We start from the raw sequence: 22,886 nt of genomic DNA, 5'->3' as shown, positions 1-22,886 counted from the left end.
CCCAGCATGAAAGCACAGAAAGTCTATCACATGTAGTTGTGAAACTGAAGCTGGGATTACATAAGAGATCATCAGATACTGGAGAAGGTAGATACCTTCCAGGCAGAGTTTTCTTCAATGACTGGTACAAATCCATAACAGAGAAGTATTTTGTAGTTAGAAAATGTGGAAGGGCAAAGCTCCCTAAGCCTTTGACACTAGGCATAGGGTTTAGACTTTGCCCTGCTGGGTTTCCATCTTTTCTTACTAAAGTGTTTCTTCTCTATGACGACATCCCTTTTGAAAGGGTCATGTATATTCTGTGCCATTGTATATTGGAATCATTTAACTTGCTATTTGATTTTATGAGCGATTACATTTAAGAAATTGACTTGAGTCTCAGAAATCAAAACTGTATTGAGATAGAAAATATATTTAGTTATTTAAAGTTGAAAAACAAAGGTTTTTCTTTTTTTCATTATAAATATGGTATTGGAATCTTTTTTTCATAGAGTCACTGAGGTCAGGCCTATGGCAGGGTTGTTCCTGGATGAAGGGACAAAGAGGAATTTTCATGTAGTCATGAAAATAAAGCCTCGATTGTACTGCAGACTCTCAGATATTAAAACAAGTATAGCTCCCATGGAAGAACTTCTAAGGGAGACTTTCATTCAAGTTCTGGGATAAGCCCGTGAAAAAGAATTTGTTGCCACAAAACTATGTTATCCAGGAAACAGAATATGGTGGTTTCCATGAGAATGACCCCACCAGGTTTATATATTTCAATAACTGGTACAGAGTTGATAGGTAGAAATGTTTGTTAAAGACTAACAGGTAAGTATTTTTTTTTTTTTTTTTTTTTTTATAAAAGGTATGTTAGTGAGGGGTGGGTAGGCTTTCAGAATTAAAAACCCAAAGTTCTTCCCAGTTTGCTAGCATGTGTTTATGAATCAAACTATAATCTCTTATTTAAAGACATGTTCTCCACTATGATATTTTTTAAAGACATTCATTCTCAGACTTGGAGCTCTAAATAAACATCCATAAGCTTCCATAGTTTTAGCTGTCTAATCATAGAAATAGAAAAGTAATTAAGCCAAAATACAACATTATTTGTGTTTCCTATTTACAGACAATGAACATTAAGAAAGCCTTATGTATAATAGCCAGAAGCTGGAAAGAACACAGATGTCCATCAACAGAGGAATGGATACAGAAAATGTGGTACATTTACACAATGGAGTATTACTCAGTTATCAGAAACAATGACTTCATGAAATTCTTAGGCAAATGGATAGAACTAGAAAGTATCTTGATATAGATAACCCAATAACAAAAGAACACACATGATATGTACTCATTGATAAGTTGATAATAGTGCCAAAGCTCAGAATACTCACAATACAATTTACAGACCACATAATGCTCAAGAAGAAGAAAGAGCAAAGTGTGGATACTTCAGTCATTTTTAGAAGGGGGAACAAAATAATCACATAAATATATATGGAGACAAATTGTGGAGCACAGACTGAAGGAAAGGTCATCCAGAGACTGCCACATATGGGGATCCATCCCACATGCATTCACCAAACCCAGTCACTATTGCTGATGCCAAGAGGTGCTTGATGACAGGAGCCTGTTATAGCAGTCTCCTAAGAGGCTCTGCCAGAGCCTGACAAATTCAGAGGTGGATCCTTTGAACTGAGAACTGAGACTGAAATAGATGTAGCTGAGGGGGTTTGCAACCCCATTCGAAGAATAAAAATATCAACTAACCAGATACCCCAGAGCTCCTGAGGCCTAAACCACCAGCAAAAGAGTACACATGAAACAACCCATGGTTCCAGCTACATATGTATTAGAGGATGGCCTTGTTGGCCATCAATGGGGGAGAGACCCTTGGTCTTGTGAAGGCTTGATGCCCCACTGTAGGGGAATGCCAAGGCCTGCGAGGTGGGAAGGAGTGGCTGTGTCAGTGGGGGAGCACCCTCATGGAGGCGGGGGTAAGGGATGGAATGAGGGTTTCTGGAGGCAAAACTGAGAAGGGGGATAATATATGAAATGTAGATAAGGAGATAGCCCATAAAAAATAACAAAAAAGAATATGAACAAAGGGGTGAAGAACTGGCAAAATATGCAGTATTTTAAAATCTGATTAAAATAAAAATGTAGTAGGGCATTAAAAACTTTGTCCACAATTTAGCTCCTTATGCTATCCCCCAAATTTTTATATAAGTCATCAGAACTTATAGAAATATTCTTTCTGGAAACATTCTGATTAATTGGTGTTAACATATAGTTTCTTAATAATTTCATTTATCTAATTTTATAATATGAAAGTCTGTTGGAACTGTCAGAGTAGCTTTCTAAATTTAGATAGTCTTTTCTTATGAAACATTATTTTTAAAAAATTTATGCAGGGGACTAAACTATTCAAAGTGATTTATTCAAATCAAAGAGGAGAAAAAATGTCAGTATCATTACTCAAACTCAAGCTATAATTAGTATCAAACTTGTGTAGCTCTTCAACTTCACATTCACATTACATGTAGAAGCTTGCTAAACTGTGACTGTTGAAATGAGCAAACAATATTTTATAAAGTAAGTTTTAAAGAATCACAAATACATTAAAGGACATTGTAAAGGAGTTAAATATGGTATCTGAGAGATAGTTCCACACTTAAGAGTGCTTAATGCTGCTGCAGAGAACTAGGATTCAGTTCCTAGTACTCAGACATTAGATTAAGTAGATTAGCTGCTCATTTCTGAGTGCTGAAGCAACTGAATACACATGGTGCATATGAAGATTTGCAAGAGCCGCATATGCATATAATGGTGAGAAGTAAATTAAGAAGAAGTTAAATAAATTGTGTTTATAGGCAGTGATTCATAATCTATTTATATGTGGCTGTACATATAGATAGATCACCACCAACTATTCGTGAACTAACTAAATTTGTTTAAGATATATATATACCTTGTAAGTTACTGTGCACATAAATGAGGAGATTGTAGGATAATCTTGGTTATCATTCCTCAGCTGTCTTCTATCTTTTGTCTGAAACGGAGTCCAGGTTCTTCTGGAGCATCACCATAAAAGCATCCACAGAGCTCCATGCTTCTGTCTCTTCATCTCTCAGATTATAATGTGTGACCGCACACCCAGTTATTTTTGTTTTCTTAATGTCAGATGTGGAACTTGTGATTTGTTTGCTTTACTGATTCATCTACTCAATCTGTGTCTTCTTACTCTACAGAAACATTCTAGATGATCCATGAAACAAGCTGTTATAGTTACTGAGCCTGACTGTACCTTTTGGAATTCTGCGCTATAGATAAATAAAAAGCACATTTCTGCTGGCTAAAAACCACCTAGAATTTAATATTGTATTTTACCAACTTGACTGCATTACAAAAGAGTAAAACTGATATAAAGTTAATTGATCTAATATCCAAACAAGTTTAATCCTTCAACAAATCTGTGCCTCACTTTTATCCCATCAATAATGAAGACTCTTTCAAAATTGTAGTCCTGTATAACCTTTCACCTGTACAGTAAATAAATAGTTTGGAAAAAGGATAGTATAAAAATATTCTATGGTATGTTCCCAGTATACATTTGCTAAGGATTTCCATTTAGGATTTATAGAAAATAGCTGCATCCTTCAACTACTGGAACCTCAGGCTATATTTTTAATATATCACCCTCAGTTCATAGACAGGAGCCTAGCACAACTGTCCTTTCAGAGGCTCCACTCAGCAATTGACAACTGATTGAAACAGAAACAGAGACCCACAGTCAAACATTAGACCAAGCACAGGAAGTCTTGTAGAAGAGTTGGGAGAGGAACTGAGGAACATGGCAGATATATGAACCTGCAAGAAACACAACAGAATCAACTAACCTGGATCTTTGGAGGATCACAGAGATTGAACCACCGACCAGAAAGTCTACAAGCACTGGACCTAAGCTCCCACACTTATATATCAGATGTTCAGTTTGGTCTTCGTGTGGATGCCCCACCAACTGGAGTGAGGGCTCACTTTGATATTGTTGCCTGCCTGAGGATCCTGTCCCCTAATTTGCCTGCCTTGTCTGGCCTCAGCAGGAGAGGATGTTCCTAGCTCTTCTGTGACTTAAGGTGGCAGGGTGTAGAGGAGTAGTGGGAGGTCACGATGTGAGGGAAGCACTGGGAGGACTAAGAGGACAGGGGTGGCTATGATTGAAATGGAAAGTGAACAAATAAATAGATGGATTGAAATGTGTTTATATTTTGAATTAAAATGAAAAATTATTAGTAAAATTCTGTTCCAAAGTTTGGAGATTTTTTTTGTTATTATTTTGCCTAAGAATACATCATTAGTGTTATCACTATCACTATATTTTTATTTTAATAGAGATAATATATGTATCATGTATATGATATGAGAAAGCCAGAATATAGTTATTAATAGGCATACTATTGGACTAGCAATAAAATATTTTTAATTAATTTGTAACAGAGAGATTGTGCCTGGATTTTATAATCAAAAGGCACAAAAATACATTTTGCATTTAAGGTATTATTTCTGCTCCTAAAACACATTAAATTTATTTACACATTTCACAATAAGTTATTATTATCTAACTGATAATAGGTTTCAGAAAAATACGTCCATTGTTTAATTTTATTTTGTATAGTTACCTTTCAAACTTACAAATATATCATTTTAAATATCAAATAATGGTGTACATACAAAGTAGTGAAAAAGTTAAGAAGCAAAAATAAGAACAAAAAGGACTTCAGATATGATATATTTATACTTCAGTTGACAGAAAGAAAGGTAATAATTATTCACTATTTTGTATAGAAGAAAAAATCTAAAAGTATGTGTCAAACTGTGTTTCATATTTTAAGGGTATCTTTTACTTAGCATATAAATGGTCACTATTGGCTATACAACAGAAAACTGATTCTGGTGACAGTCACAAAAAAAAGTGTTTTTGTAGGAAAAGTTTAAAAATTACCCCCCCTTATTATTTACCCAAATCTCCTGGACTATGACTATGATATAACAGTCCTGTCATTTTTTTATTTATTTGACAAAAATAATTTTTACAGATATATCACTAGTTACTCCTACTAAGTAGTGAGTATACTAACAAGTATTTTCTAAGCATTTTTAAAAGCTATAAGAAAGTTTATTGAATATAAAAAATGAAAATATTTAGTAAATAGGTATGTTTTATCTGATTTTAGAAGTTGAGTGTTAAATCCTTATCATGCCTTTTAGATTTTCACATCACACAAACCAAACTCTTTTTTTCAAGGAACTGGTTATATTGTATTTAGTCCTATGTTTACCTTAAGGTCACTAGATATATTTTAATAAGTTGTTAATGAATACCTGAAATTAGTTCATATCTAAGGAGTAAAATGGCATGTTTCAATATGCTTATATTATATAGAACTTAAATCAAGTCTGTAGGAATGCAATATAATCCCAACAACAAGGAAAAGGAATACAAGTACTTCATTTTACAACTGCAGTGACTGGATTTTGCCAATAAATTGAACGGGCCTTGAAACTCTCGTTTTCCCAACAGCTCCTATGAAAAACAAATTTTGTACAATGCACTAATTTCCCCACTCTTACCACATAATCTAGGCAATTATATTAAGATAATAGACTACTAAATTATAATCAGATAATTTTAAGATCTTATATTGTTAATGAATTGTTAAATAGATACAGAAATCTAATATAATATCCATCAAAAATCTCATTGATACAAGTAAGAGTACTTTTATTATAAAGTACAAAAATTACCTCTTTTTCTCTTTTTCCTACAGTCTATCAGTGTAGATCAGTTGTGTCCTTGAGGGAAAGAGAAAAATAATGGCACAAGGCATTGCCATTTGGAAGGAAATTTTCTGCACATTCTTAAAAACAGATCCACCATGATACATGACATATGGTTTTTGTCAGGTTAATTGACAGGTTATTGTCACAACCTTCTAGTGCTAAATTGATTGTCAGTCTACAAAAAAGCCAAGAGAAAAGTCAATTTAGAGAATGACTACAGGCTGTGGAGTTCATGTTCAAGATACTGATTCTCCTGGCAAAATTTTAAATTGTTTAGAGATCCTTGAGAACAAAATATGTTAGCTTTATAGTAAATGGCTTTTTGGTCTTGTGCCCCACCCACCCATCTTCCTCCTACAAAAAAGAAGAAAAGATAAAAGTAAACTTCAGAAAGCTTCACCAAGCTTCACAAAGCTTCACAATCTATTGGTAAGTCTAGATTTATACATATCTTTGGATTTGATGTAGGCCTTTCTTAGAGCTTCATTGGGCAAGTTCTTAGACCTATGCCCACTCTGAAATATAATCAGTGTTTTAATATACAGTTCTTCCACTATGCATTTTTTTTTGTACTAGACTTAAATAGATGATGAATTGAACAGTGCTAAGCATGGTTCTTCATGCCTATTGGTGAGAGACAGAGGGGACCAGTTGAAGAATAATCCTCTCCAACCTTGTAAATGTGTCCTATTTTCTAAATGAAAAATAGTGTTTTTGTAATCACTGCTAACATTTGTATTATCAAGTTTGCCTACAACTATTTCAAGTTATTAAATTATTTCTGTTTTATGTGGAGAAACTAAGTTAGGAAAGTGTTGCAATACATATACTCTTCTAATATTATTATGATGTATGAGAATTCCAAATGATTTAAAATGGAATAGTTTCTAGATTATACTATGATTATCATTGTTAATACACCTTTCTGATGAATTGATTACAAAAAGTATATGAGTTCCACTTAGGAACAAAACCAACCATTCTTCTATCCTCCACCACCTGAGTTTGGATTAATGGTATCACAGGCATCTGAGGTAGATAAGAAATAGATTGGAAAGATTGTTTGCCAAACCAGATGGCAAATGCACATGCATTAAGTTAGGTAAAGGAACGAGGAGAAACTTGCGAAATAGAAATGATTCTGTTTTGTGTGCAATGTCTCATAAATTTCCACTCTATTTCAGGAGACAATTAAGTGGTCTTCCAACATTCATCTGACTTAACTTCTCAATAAGGTATATATTGTGATGATCATTTGTTATTCTTGAAGTACCAAAATCTACCATCCTTATCAAAGTCTCTCTTCCTCAGTGACCAGATTTAACTAATATTCTAATTACTAACACATTATGTAAAAAGTCTTTATCTCTCTTCAGAAAACTTTATAGTATTTTTAATAATGATTAGTACTATTCATAGAAGTGTCAAAGTATGGTCAAAAGAATAAACCATGGTGAACAATGCTTTGGGGAACTGTAAGAGAAGTTCCAGAAAATGTGGCAGAGGGCCTTTTATATCAAGTACATTTTGTTCCCTGGATTGTTTTTGGATGTGATTTTATGTCAATTATGCAAACTTTTACATTCAATTTATATTATATCTTGATTCCTGTTGGATGTCAGTTTATAGCTGCAGAAACCAATCTAGTTAGTGTAATCTGAATCTGAATATGGCTTTTGCCTTGCTTTCATGCTTTTCCAGATATGATGTACCCTAACAATTTTGTTTTTTGGATCTCAAACAACCTTACTTGGATCATAGCTTTCTTTTATACATTTGTATATAATTGTACACTAGAACTGAAGTAGGGTTTTCTACAGCACTATATTGTAGTCTGCCCCATTCTTTCAGATGCTCAGATCGCAAGTCCAGCAGACAAGATTTGCACATGTAGGCTGAAAAGTCAATAAGTGACACCTGGACAGGGAAATGTGAAATTTATACATATCTCAAGTCATTGCTTCAAAATCAATAAAATTAATATTAGTAAAATTAATTAATATTAGTAAAAATCAATATTAGTAAAATTAATATTTAAAATTGTTAAAATGAATAAAAGGTTTACAATCATAACAATCAATACTTTTAATATCACATTTAATTTTTTTACAGCTAATACATAAGACTATGGAAAATATAGTTGAAGGCATCTGATATGTTTTTGAAAAGAGAAGAATAGTAAAACGATTGATGTCTTCCTACAAGAATAAATAACATTGGTGCTGCTGGATCGCTCCTAAATATTCCATTGTTTTAGTCCCAATTTTCCACTGGGCCATATAATTCTAAGGTGAGAAAGTACAAGCTTCCCACAAAATCAGGTAAGTAATCCCATATCACTCTTCCAAAATATCTTTAAGAAATGTCCCAATGTACAGTGGTATGATTGAAAATCTAGAAATATATTCAGAAAAACAACAAAATAGCCACATGGAACCCAATCAACAAACATACATCCTGAATGATTAAGTACCTTGTCCATAGTATGGCAAATAAACCAAGGCACAGGTTTATATTTCTGAGTAGTGGTTTAATAAGCAGTCACGGAGGGCTTGCCAGTCATAGTAGCTAATGGTTGGTTATTATGATTGATGTGAATGTAAGGGTAATGAATAGGCTGGCACTAAATCCAGAGTGTTTTATAACCCCTGTAAGAACCATGATCTTTAGACATTGACTTTTGCTTCCAAAACAATATGAGAATATCTCAAAACCTAGAGAAATGTTAGGTTTCATTCTTCCTCATTTGAGTTGACCTATAAAACCACCATTTGTAATAATGGAGGATGAGGACATAAATCCAATATACATGCTCAGGAGTATGCACTGAGGGTATAAGAGTCAGTATCACCACCATAGTCATCAGCAGATAATCATGGGTACAAGATGCTCAATGCTCACTACTTACCTTCTGCCTTATAAATAAGTGCCTCATTTGTCCTAATGTGGCCAATATGTTCTGATTTTTTTTTCCTGAGTCATTAAAAGAAAAGACATACTTTGTCAATCATTTTCTCCATAAGATTTTTTCTTATGGTCCACATGTCTCCTAGGTTGGATGCAGCAATGAAGGATCCATACTTCTGTGGTGGATTTATCTGTAATGACACAGGTATATGTCTTCCGCCAATTATGTTGTTTTCCTGGTATCCCTTCTTTGTGATGCCCAGTGATGCTGTATGTTATACCACATAGGACATGCCAGTGGCAACACATAGGACTGAGTGCATGAAAATTCCAGAAAGCTTGAGTAAGAGGGTCCACTTGGGGCAAAATTTAAAATAAAAAAAAGGAAAAAATAACACAATAACAATATCTTAGAAAGATGTTCACTTGTTTCATATTTTTAAAGTTTTTTTTCTACAATTGCTTAAATTCATCAGTTGTAAGGAATGGCATGGATATGTTGAATTTTCAGTATACCACTACAGATCTTGTCTGCTGGAACTAGAACTTGTAGATCCGAATGAATGGTCAAATGCTATATACAACCTTACTTTATTTTAGTGTACATTTATATTCAAATGTAACAAAGAAATTACAATTATCAATTAGGCTCTTTGAATCAGAATAATAAATAAATAAATACAAGCAAGTATATACTAAATATTAACAGAGCAGTAGTACTTTCCCTGAACTTTCTCAAGACAGAGCAATTTATACACAATTGCCTGCCATGTGCTATGGGACATAACTAGAAAAGCATGAGTGCAAGGCAGAAAGCCATATTCAGATTAAGGGTATAATGACCAGATTGGGTTCTGTAGCTATGTTCTGATATCCAACAAAAATAAACACATCTGATAAATTGACTGTAAATGTTTGTTACAGGAGGCATGAAATCAAATTCAAGAACAATCCAGGAAACAAAGGGGGCCTGAGGAAAAAGGCCTCTGCCTTTTTTCCCTGGAACCTCTCTCACAGTTCCCCAAGGCAAGGCCCACCATGAGTCATCCATTTGACTGTGTTTAGCCATATGCCTCTTTTGTGTCATTCTTTTGAACATGTTTTGAGAGGTATGTTTCACAGATTTATGGCAATAATTAAGGAGTAAACTGTGTATATCAGAGTTTATATCATGTATATCTAGTACGTAGATCATATACTTTATTCTACCTGGATATTGATTAATATATTTTAAACAAAGCTCAAATGATTATACTTTATTGTCCATTTACCTTCTCTTTCAGAGGTATGTATATGATTTTCATTTATTTCTCATTCATATATATTTTTATGTGTGCATATATGTAAATGCAATTTAATCTTTATTTTGGATATCTTTTTTATAATTCCATCTTTCAGCATAATTTAATATTTAATTTTAATAAAATTAACAAATAATCTATTATATGCATAAAATGTAAAATATTATCAATTTCTTTGGTGCATCTATCAGCATTTCTTTCTTCCTAAAATAAATCTGTGAGCAACATAAATGCCCTACTAATTCTCTCAATATTCCTTTACCTATCTATATCAACAACTCAGGGGCTGATGACATGGCTCAGCAGTTAAGAGCACTGACTGCTCTTCCAGAGGTCCTGAGTTTAATTCCCAGCAAAAACATGGTGGTTCACAACCATCTGTAACAGGATCTGATGCCTTCTTCTGGTGTGTCTGAATAAAGTGATAAATAAATCTTAAAAAAAAAAAAACAACTCAGTAAGTAAGCTGATCTTAATTTCATCCAGATGTACATTTATTTTAACTACCAAACTCATATTTTTTTAGTATTGTTTTATTAAGTTTCTTTCTCAGTTTTTTTTTCTTACTGTTCTTTTTCTGTAGGTGAGTACCACACTGCTGCCATGGTTGATTTTGTTTCCTCAGGATCTTCTTGCCTCACACTTTTTCCCTTATTTTATTTTTATTTTTTATAATTTGAACAGTTTTGCAGATCATTAGTAATATTTCATACCAACCGCACAATTGAAGATTTTGTAATTTTTTCATGATTAAACTCCCCATTACAATGTAAACCAGCACTGGCATAATATTTTTATTATAGGTATATTCTTTCTGTATTGTTTATCAGTGCTAATTTGGCATAATATTTTTATTATAGGTATATTCTTTCTGTATTGTTTATCAATGTTAATTTTTATTAATCACCTGACTGAAAAGGTTATACTATTGCACAATAACTTTCCACAACCACCACTCCCAACTTTCTCTACTTTCTGAAAGGCAATGGCTATCATATACAATATTTTTTTCAAGAAATATAGACAGTTATCTTCTCTTCTTTTGGAGAGCTTATCTGCATACCTCATCTGAAACCAATCTGTATAGAAAATAACTTTTTTCACTTCAACCTTCTGTATTTATTTTTCCATGGAATTACATCAATTTTGATTTGTGATTATTTTTATTCTAAATGAAAATACAAGACTTTTTTATTCATTACAATCCCTGAGTTACTCCAGCATTTGCTATTGCAAACGTTTACATTTGGCTTTCTACCTTTTGATATATATCCCTTTGTATTTTGATCAAAGAATATTTTTGCTACTCAAAGATACATAGGCTTATCTTCTACATTTGATGTTCTAATAAAAAAGGGACCAATTCTCCAAATGCAGCTCATTATTCAAATGGTTGTATGCAAATTATTTAAGCATTATGGATATGAATGGAAATATCATTTCTTTAGCACTCATGAAAAAAATAAAAAAATGTATATGTGGATGTCAACATCTATATATACATGTATATATACATACATAATGGTGTCTTCTCGTGAATGCAGATCACTCCTGAGAGACACAGCCAGAATACAGCAAATACAGAGGCGAATGCCAGCAGCAAACCACTGAACTGAGAATAGGACCCCCGTTGAAGGAATCAGAGAAAGAACTGGAAGAGCTTGAAGGTGCTTGAGACCCCATATGTACAGCAATGCCAACCAACCAGAGCCTAGGGACTAAGCCACTACCCAAAGACTATACATGGACTGACCCTGGACTCTGACCTCATAGGTAGCAATGAATATCCTAGTAAGAGCACCAGTGGAAGGGGAAGCCTGGGTCCAATAAGACTGAACCCCAAGAACTAGACTGTTGGGAGAGGGCAGCAATGGGGGAGGGGTTGAGGGGAACACCCATAAGGAAGGGGAGGGGAGGGGATGTTTGCCGAAACAGGAAAGGAATAACACTCAAATGTATATAAGAAATATTCAAGTTAATAATAAAAAAAATAAAAAATAAATGGTGTCTTCTCATAATGGTATGTATATTTTATAAATTATCAGCATATTCATTAAGTTAAAATTGAATTCATGCTAATATTCAGAAATTTAAATCATCAAAAATATTATTCTAGACTTCATGATTATTTATTTGTAAATTGAAACTCCAACAGTGAGAAATCTGTTTCCTACCGTCTGCCACTCATTTGCTTATTAATTTCCAGCATAGTTGGAAAGCAATATGGAAATTCATAACACATGCCCCAATGTAAAACACTTTTTCAGTTGTATCATAGTGTGTTCCCATCATTTCCATTGTCTTTATTACAAAGTGCTTTCATTTTCACAAATAAACACCTTTTTCCTCTCTAAAAGAGGTGTTATATAAACTTTAATAGAATTATAGTGCCAAATAAAGTTTAAATGCAGATTAGATTTTTTTGCCCTTTCCTTGAAAAATCTCATTGCTTTATCGACCATAAATTACTCCAGAGTTTTTGAGATTTCATTTAGATCCTGAATGGATTCTTAAAGAATATGGTTTTTAAGCATATTCACAATTTTCTCTATGAAACTATTTTAAATTTCTTAAGGTTTGAATAGGGTTGGCCCTCATAGATTCATGGCTTTCAATGCTTAGCCATAGGGAGTGACACTATTAGTGTGTGTGACCTTATTGTCGGAGGTTTGGCCATGATGGAGGAAGTGTGTCACTGTGTAGGCAGGTCTTTAGGTCACCTATGCTCAGGTTCCACCCAGTACAAAGGAAAATTTCTGCTGGGCTCCCTGCAGAAAAACAGTCTCCTCCTTGCTGCCTTTAGATACAGATATATATATGGAATGCTCAGCTACTCTAGCACCATATCTGCCTGCAATGCTGAGTGATAATGGACTGAACCTCTGAAACTGTAAGCACACGCACACCTCAGTTAAATGTTTACATTTATTAAAAGTTGTCTTGGTCATGGTGTCTCTTTACAGCAATAAAATGGAAACTAAGATAGGTAGAGGGCACTATGATGACTTCAAATCCTTGTGAACATGATTTTGACACGAATAATTACACAACTGACTGACCTTCTGTTGTTATTTTCTGTTTCCTCTCCACTAAACAAAAAATATTACTCTGCTCAATTTTCCCTGACATAATATATTGCAACAAGTAAAAATAAAACAACAAAAAACAAACAAACAAACAAACAACAACCAGTTCAATGATTACAAAATTGGAACGAAAAATAAACATCTTTATGTGTTGATCATTATAGATATTCACTGTGATAATAAATAAGCTACCTAACAGAAAATTTATATAAGGAGCAAGGTTCATCCTGTTACTGTACATATCATTCATTCAGAAGAATTTAGAATTGGTAAACAGAGAGATTTAAAAAATAATTGAAGCTACAGAACATAAATACATGGAAAGTTATGCTGAATATTCACAAAGAAATACGGATTTTATTAGAAATCTGACTACTGTCTTTTCTTACTTATTCATAGTCAACAAGTTGACTGCATAATGAGTATGCTTTGAAGATATAAAAATGGAAACCTGTGTGGGAAATAGTAGCTGGTGCTTATTATCACAGCACTTGGAGAGCCACAGATGGGAGTGTCATTGTATGAATGAAGTCATTTGGGTCATGACCTTGTCTCAAGAAATAAATGTCTGCTCTTAATTATTTGTATATCATGATCTTATAAGATAATCCTGGAACATACTGCTTACTTTGGAATCTCTAAAGTAGAAATGTTCTCTAAGGTAATGAATCCCTAGAGTTATATCTAAGTAGAGCTTATAGTGGTATCACACCAGAGCATCCTCCGTGCTATGCACATATTGTAGACAGGCAAAATGCAAGAATTTAGAAATCTTTATAAAACTGAGAGAGTAAAGCCAAAGGACCCTGGAGACTATCTTAGTTATCTTCCTTGCTGGGGTGACAGAATGTCTAAAATAAAAAAATTTAACAAAGACAGTGTTTCAGATCAAGTTAAAATAGGATAAATTCCATCAAGGTTGCCTAGTGGCTTACAGTGTATTATGTATCTAGCATTACAAAGATGCTAATTAGTCAAGAAATAGAAAACATTTCTTCTGTCTAGTAACCTGAAACAAAGTCCTACACCTTTCTAATACCAAACATGTTATACTGGATACTTCTATTATCTCAAAATCCTCTACTTTGTCATTTTTCAACCTTTATTTCCACTGAGATGATTTTTCTTTCCATTCTATAGTTTTACCTTTTCCAGAATATTATATTTTGAGTGGCTAGTTAAATATAATGAATTTTGTAGGCCATTGGGAATTGCCCCATCCTCTTTATCTGAAGCTTATAAAATCAAGAATCAAAACTATAGGACACTTACCATTTATTAAAAGAATAAGATAAACACTGCAGCTCTGATACTAGTAGAGATTAGATATTCTAACCGCTCTAAAGATCATTAATAGACAACTATCTAAACCTTGAAAGATTACTATCTTACTGGAAGATTTCAGCTAAAAAGAAGGACCATTGCACAAGCCAACAAAAAAGCCAATCCAAATAGGCCTGTCAATCATCAGGATATAAAAAAGTATCACCCATCAGTGAAAGCTGTCTCTTCCAGAAGTATTAGAAAAATAGTACAAAGCCTATCTAAAATGTTGATGGACATGATGACCCCTTGACACTTTGTTCACTTTCAGTCCTTCAGAGTGTGTGAGACTGAATTCTGCTCCATAATTTTCCCTTTGGCCAGAGTCCACTGTAACCTCTGAAAGTGTTAGTTTTCTCCGTAGTAAACGGTACCTTCTATTGAGTGCTTTTTGTGGTTCATACCCTTTTAACAGCAATCACAAGGACTAAAGTGCCAAAACGCATCCTGAACCAGATTCCTTTTTTATTAATAAAGATTTCTTTGGGCTTGATATAGGAAAATGTTAAGATTGGTTTCAGATGAAATATCCTTTAGTAATTCAACCAATTTCAACAAGTATAGCTAAGTGGTCGGAGAACCAATAACTCACAAAAAAAAAAAAAAAAAAAAAAAAAAAAAGAACATCCCTTCTGATTATATACTGTAAAAAAGAGAGCTCTTTGACCATAGTGAGAAAGGGTCTCCAAGTTTAGAGAGGAGGAGTCTTTAAGTTTAGCAAATACTTGATAGGATGTATGGTTGTAAATTATAAAATTAATCATCTTGATCTATCTTATTTCTATTGGCTGCTTAGGAGTTTATTAGCTTGAGAAATGTACTAAATACAATATAAGATGTGGCTGACTCCTCTTTTAAGGAAAATATCTGTGATCGAACAAGTCCCATGACAATACAACATGAAATCTTCACAGACTCTCTTATTTTTCAATGCAAGATGCATCTATCTAAGATTAAGCAGTGCCTTTTCACATTTTGGTAGTATGTTTATATAACAATCAAGGGCTAATATTTGATGACATGAATGATCTACTCTTCATTTATTGACTTACCTTTTAAAATAATATGTTGCTTCTTCTAAGCTTTGACTGAGTAAGAATAAAACTGATAAACATACTCACTTTCAGTTGTTATGTAAATATAAATTTTCAAATCAAGTAGGTGAATGCATGTGATAATAATTAGTAGATTGAATGATAAAACAATGTTCAACTTTGTAAAAAAAATATTTTGCCAAGTTGTATCTATTGTAAGTTGTCTGCATTGTTTGGTTTTTCTATTAATAATAAATCTGCTTCTACATCTTATTCAGCAATTTGAATCATTAATCCTATTTTTACTTTCGATATTTTCAATACATATGCGGTGATATTATGTTATTGTTTCATTTGCATTTTGCTATTGAAAATGAGGTTGAGAATCTTTCGCATGCTTATTGGTAGTCAGTCTATCTACTTTGGTAATGTGATGATATTTATATAGTAAATTATAGTCATTTTTATTCCCACATTTCCTCTTTCTCATCTCCTAAATATCTTGCTAAATCTTTTTTCCCCAAAGTCTTACCTAAACATTCATGCTTTCTTTGAAAGTATGACTTACAGAGTTTACCAAGTTTCTTGCATGAGTATAGGTAGGAAGTAATTTATTGGAGCATGGGCAGCTTATCATTTGGTATACCACTAAAAAAATGCACACTCTCACCTACAACAATGACATGCCAATAAATATTACATCAAAGACAGGTGGAGCTCATAGGGTATGGAGTTTGCCGAAGAATTTTTATAATCAATTTTATACTCTTTAGTAAAACATATAACCAATGAAAACAATGTCTGAGGAAATTTATAAATGTAGAGGTGGTCTGTCAATGACTCTTATGACGAAATGTTGATTGGGTCTGTATTCTTCAGGTTTTATACAGGTAGCCAAGGTAGAGTGAGTTCATGAGTAACAATTATGTCATGGAGGGAAAATACGTTTTTGATACAAAGTAAACAATCCTTTTAATCTCATAATCTTTCTACTTCATCATCTTTAATAGTCCTTGACTTATGGAGAATGACATAGCTGTCCCATTTAGTGCTAAGTATTCTATCAACAATTATATTTGCAATATTGGCCAATTACAAGTTTTTAAATTATTTACTATCCATTGTCAGAATAACCTCACAAGATAAAGGCCTGGTAAAGCATGTCAAAAACCCATTGATAACATCATAGGATCAATTTGTCATTGAGTAGTGCAGTGTTCAGCTTCCATGTGGATGTGGGATTTCTGTTATTTTGTTGCTATTAAAGACCAGTGTTAGTCCATGGTGATCTAATACGAAGCATGAGATTATTTTAATCTTCTTGTATCCATTGAGGCCGGTTTTGTGATCAATTATATGGTCAATTTGGAGAAGGTAACATGAGGTTCTGGAAAGAAGATATATTCTTTTCTTTTAGGATGAAATGTTCTATAGCTATCAGTTAAATTCATTTGGTTCAAGACCTTCTCTTAGTTTCTGTGTGTCTCTGTTTAGATTCTGTTCCCATGATATGTCCATTGATGAGAGTGGTGTGCTGAAATTTCTCACTATTATTGTGTGAGGTGCAATGTATGTTTTCAGGTTTAGTAAAGTTTCTTTTATGCATATGGGTGCCATAGCATTTGGAGCATAGATGTTTAAAATTGAGAGATCATTTTGGTAATTTTTTTCATTAATGAATATAAAATGTTCTTCCTTATCTTTTTGATAACTTTTGGCTGAAAGTCTTATTCAATATTAGAATGGCTACTCCAGCCTGTTTCTTGGGACCATTTGCTTGAAAATTTTTAACAGCTTTCTTACTCTGAGAAAGTGTGTCTTTGTCATTTAGGTGAGTTTCCTGTATGCACCAAAATGCTGGGTCCTGTTTCAGTATCCAGTCAGTTAGTCTATGTCTTGTTATTGGCAATTGACACTAATAGCTTGACAGAACACCTGAAAGCTCCAGAATAAAAGTAGCAAATACACAAAGGAAGAGTAGACAACAGGAAATAATCAAATTCAGGGCAGAAATCAACCAAATAGAAACAAAAAGATCTATATAAAAAATCAACAAAACCAGAAGTTGGTTCTTTCACAAAATCATCAGGATAGATAAACACTTAGTCATACTAAGCAGAGGGCACAGAGATAGTATCAAAATTAACAAAATCAGAAATTAAAAGGGGGACATAACAACAGAAACTGAGGAAACTCAAAAAATTATCGGATCCTACTACAAAAACTTGTACTCAACAAAACTAGAAGTTATGGAGGAAATGGACAATATTCTAGACAGATCCTAGGTACCAGAGTTAAATCAGTGTCACAGTCCCATAAACCCTCAAGAAATAGAAATAGTCATTAAAAGTCTCCTAACCAAAAAAGTCTAGCACAGTTGGGCTTAGTGCAGAATTCTATCAGCTATTTAAAGAATACATAATACTATTACTCTTAAAATTATTTCACAAAACAGAAACAGAAGAAATACTACCCAATTCATTCTTTGAAGCCAAAATTATGCTTATAACTAAACCACATAAAAACCCTACAAAGAAAGAGAGTATCATACCAATTTCCCTCATGAATACCAATGCAAAAGTATTCAATAAAATTCTCACAAACTGAATCCAAGAACACATCAAAATGATCATTCATCATAATCAATTAGGCTTCATCCCAGGGAGGCAAGGATGGTTCAATACGTAGAAATCCAACAATGTAACCCACTATATAAAAATACTCAAAGAAAAAAAATCACATGATCATCTTATTAGAGGTTGAGAAGGCATTTAACAAAATTCAACACCCTTCATGTTAAAAGTCTTGGAAAGATCCGGAATACAAGGCTCATAACTAAACATAGTAAAAGCAATATACAGCAAACCAATAGCCAACATCAAACTAAATGGAGAGAAACTTGAAGCAATCTCACTAAAATCAGGGACTAGACAAAGCTGCCCACTCTCTCCCTACTTATTCAATATAGTTCTTGAAGTTCTAGCCAGAGCAATCAGACAACAAAAGGAGGTCAAGCAGATACAGATCGGAAAAGAAGAAGTCAAAATATCACTATTTGCAGATGACATGATAGTATACTTAAGCAACTAAAACTTCCACCAGAGAACTCCTAAACCTGACAAACGACTTCAGCAAAGTGTACAAATATATAATTAACGCAAACAACTTATTAGCCTTCCTTTACTCCCAGGATAAACAGACTGAGAAAGAAATTAGGGAAACGGCACCCTTCTAAATAGCTACAAATAATATAAAATATCTTGGTGTGATTCTAAACAAGCAAGTGAAAGATCTGTATGATATGTACTTCAAGTCTCTGAAGAAAGAAATTGAAGAACTTCTCAGAAACTGGAAAGATCTCCCATGCTCATGGATTGGCAGAATTAATGTAGTAAAAATGGCCATTTGCCAAAAGCAATCTACAGATTCAATGCAATCCTCAACAAAATTTTATTGGATTTCTTCATAGAAATAGAAAGAGCAATTTTTAGATTCATTTGGAAAAGCAAAAAACCCAGGATAGTGAAAACTATTCTCAACAATAAAAGAACTTCTGTGGGAATCACCACCCCTGATCAGAAGATGTATTATAAAGCAATCATGATGAAAACTCCATCCACCCTTGACGCTGAGAGGTTTATAATATCCAGAAGCTGGAAAGAATCCAGGTGTCATCCAACAAAGGAATGGATATACAAGATGTGGTAAATTTTTACAAAGTTTACTACTCAGCTATTAAAAACAATGACTACGGGTTGGGGATTTAGCTCAGTGGTAGAGCGCTTGCCTAGGAAGCTCAAGGCCCTGGGTTCGGTCCCCAGCTCTGAAAAAAAAAGAACCAAAATAAATAAATAAATAAATAAATAAATAAATAAATAAATAAATAAATAAATAAAAACAATGACTACATGAAAGTCTTAGGCAAATTGATGGAACTAGAAAATATCATCATGATTGAAGTAACCAAGTCCCAGAGAACACACATGTTATGCACTCACTGTTATGCGGATATTATACCCAGAGTTTGGAATACCTAAGGAAAAATTCAGAGACAATATGAAGCTCAAGAAATATTAAGACCAAAGAAAGGAGAACAAAATACTCACTGGAGGAAATACGGGGACAAAGAACATCCAGGGTCTGCCCCACCTATGTATCCATCCCATGTGTTCCAAAAAACCCAGTCGATAGTGCTGATTCCTAGAAGTGCATGCTGACGGGAGCTGGATGTGGATGTCTCCTGAGAGGCTCTTCCAGAGCTTTACTGATACAGATGAGGATGCTTTAACCTATCCATTGGACTGAGCACAGAGACCCCAAAGGAAGAGTTCGAGAAAGGATTAAAGGGGATGATTGGGTTTATAACCCCAAAGGAAGAACAACAATATTAACACACCAGACCCCACCAAAGCCCTCAGGGACTAAACTACCAACCATTCAGTACACATGGAGGGATGCTTGGCTCTAGCAGCATATGTAGCAGAGGATAGAATTGTCCAGCATCAATAGGAGGAAAAGCATGTGGTCCTGTGAAGGTTTTATGCCCAATGTAGGGGAATGCCTGGACCCTGAGGTGGGAGTGGGTGGGTGGGATTGGAAGCATCTTCACAGAAGCAGGGGCAGATGGTAGGGATATGAGAGAGGTGGTAAAGGGGATAACATTTGAAATGTAAATACGTAAAATATGCAAGAAAAATAAAGTAAAATAAAAAATGTAAAAAAAAATACATTATAAAATCATTTTAATTGGCAAGTACGTTTATTCAGTATGTATCCATGGAAAGTTTCTAGCTTCTCATGTATGACAACAAGAATTTTGAACAAAGTCACATACGGAATAGAAGATATAGGCAATTTATTAGGAAAAAAAATAACAGCTCCAAAGGGCAAAGTTAGTCAGAGCAGATACAATATTTAATATCACAAAGGCAAATGGGTTCTGCTGTGGTCATTTGCATAGTACACATTTTCTGGCTCATTTGCATACTGAAGGCTTCCTCATGTGATTCTACATAAAACATTATGCATTGCCTGTCCCATTAGGAATGTGAAATGTTAACCCAGGGGGGCATGTATGTCAGTAATGTGATGATTCACAGGTTACCTTTAGGTACTCTGAGGGCTCCGTGTGACTATATCATTGTTTTCAGGAAATTCTATTTGACCTTGACAGCTGGGGAATGGTAAAGGGTATCAGCGTTTCTCCTAGCCAATAGTCATTTCTGAAATGCTAATTGTGTAGTCTGTTTAGAGGTATGTTGAACTCCATTATTTATATTGTTCACCTGCCTCAATCCCAATTTGTTGGTATTAAGAGATAATATAGACTCTCATCTCATTTTTTTGATTATCTATACTGATTTCCAGGAAGGTCATAGCAGTCAACAAACATCAGTGGTATAAGATGGCATCTTTGTGTATATGTTCTTGCTTTTCCTTTTGTCCTCAGTTTTTTTGGTAATATCGATTTCACAAAAATATCCAAAAATATATTGCTGTTTTAACTCATACTACCTCATAGGTCCTATAGATTCTGATCACCCTTGATATGTCTTTCCTCTTCTCATGCACAAAGATTTCTACTAATAAACCAGTCTTCAAGACATTAATGTTTTACTATCTTTAATTGTGTCTGTTGCTTAACTCTCATTTTAATTACAGTATTTTTGGCATCTTAATTTATATGATTTTCTGTTACAATTTCTATATTTATAGATATACTGTTTTTTCATTATTCATTGTATATTTTTCTAAAAATTTTCTTTAGCCCTTGGTCCTTATGTTCTATGTGGGTATATTTAGTTCTTTTACTATACTTAAGAGAGATGATTTAGATTTAATTTTTTAGTGAGTAATTATATTTCTCCAGAATTTATTTCTGAAGTTTTACTTCCCCTACCTCTCTCTGTTTCTCTCTCTCTCTCTGTTTCTCTCTCTCTCTCTCTCTCTCTCTCTCTCTCTCTCTCTCTCTCTCTCTTCCCTCTGTCTCTGTCACTCTTTGTGTGTGTGTGTGTGTGTGTGTGTGTGTGTGTGTGTGTGTGTGTGTGTGTGTGTGTGAGAGAGAGAGAGAGGGGGGGGGGGGGGGAGAATTCATGTGCATGCATGTGGCTGTAATTTATAATCTTAATTTTTAGCATGTTTTGAATTTTATGAAAATTAAATAATTGGGTTTCTTAAAATTTTTATTATATATTTCTTTACTTACATTTCAAAGGTTTCCTGTCCATAAGCCCCCATTCCCTCCCGTTGCCCTCCCCCATACAGGTATTTCCCCTATACATCCCCCTTATTGCCCCTTCCCATATTCCCCTGCACTGGGGGTCCTACCTTTGCAGGACTAAGGATTTCCCCTTCCACTGGTGCCCCAACAAGGCTATTTTCTGCTACATATGCAGTTGGAGCCCTGGGTCAGTCCATGTATAATCTTTCGGTAGTGGTTTGTCCCTCGAAGCTCTGGTTGGTTGACATTGTTGTTTTTATGGGGTTGTAAGCTCCTACAACTCTTTTAATACTTCCTCTAATTCCCCCCAAGGGGGTCCAGTTCTCAGTTCAATAATTGGGGTTTTTAATTGTTTATTTTTTGATTTTTCTGAGAAAGTTTTAGAACTTGCAATGTAGACTAGCTTGTCCTTGAACTCACAAGCAAATGGCTGTATGTCTGTAATGTTCTGGGATTAAATGTGTGTGCAATGGTGGTGTTAAAAATTAATTATCAAAAATTTTGTTATACCCATGCATACATGTGGGTGAGTATGCATGTACACACACAGTTTAAAAAGATAAAAGGATAAGCATAGCTGTCTCTACCAAATATCTAATGCTTCTTCAAAACGGCATAATAATAATATATATTTCCATGCTCTTGATTTATCCTTAAACTTTACAGCCAATTTAACAACCCTTATCATTAATATTCTGTTATGTCATAGTATTTCAGGTAATCATTAACAGCATTTCCCTTCTTGTTTGTTATCAAGTCAGTTGATGAACTTTAGTTTGCCCAGTATTTAAAATAGTTCCTTTCCCACCAGTTTGCTCATAGTGACCCTGAAAATATTTACTTATTATGATTTATTCATTTTTGTTTTATGCATATGAGTGTTTTTTCTGCATGGATGAATATGCCCTTTGTATGTACATGATGCTTATAGAGATGAGAAGATGACATCCTATCCCCTTAACAAAGAGTTATAGATTGGTGTGAACTGCCGTATGGATGGTGGAAACTAAACCTGTGTCCTCTTTTGTTGTAGTAAATAATAATAATAATAATAATAATAATAATAATAATAATAATAATAATAATAAAAAAAGTTTCTTTTTTTCCTGTGCTTGCTGTCACAGTAGGACCACATGGCATCTGTGGGATATTTTTATCTCAGTCAACAAAATGTCTCACACTCTAATCT

Source organism: Rattus rattus, chromosome X (genome assembly GCF_011064425.1).
Source record: "Rattus rattus isolate New Zealand chromosome X, Rrattus_CSIRO_v1, whole genome shotgun sequence".
Lineage (NCBI taxonomy): Eukaryota > Metazoa > Chordata > Mammalia > Rodentia > Muridae > Rattus > Rattus rattus.
This window is presented reverse-complemented; position numbering follows the sequence as displayed.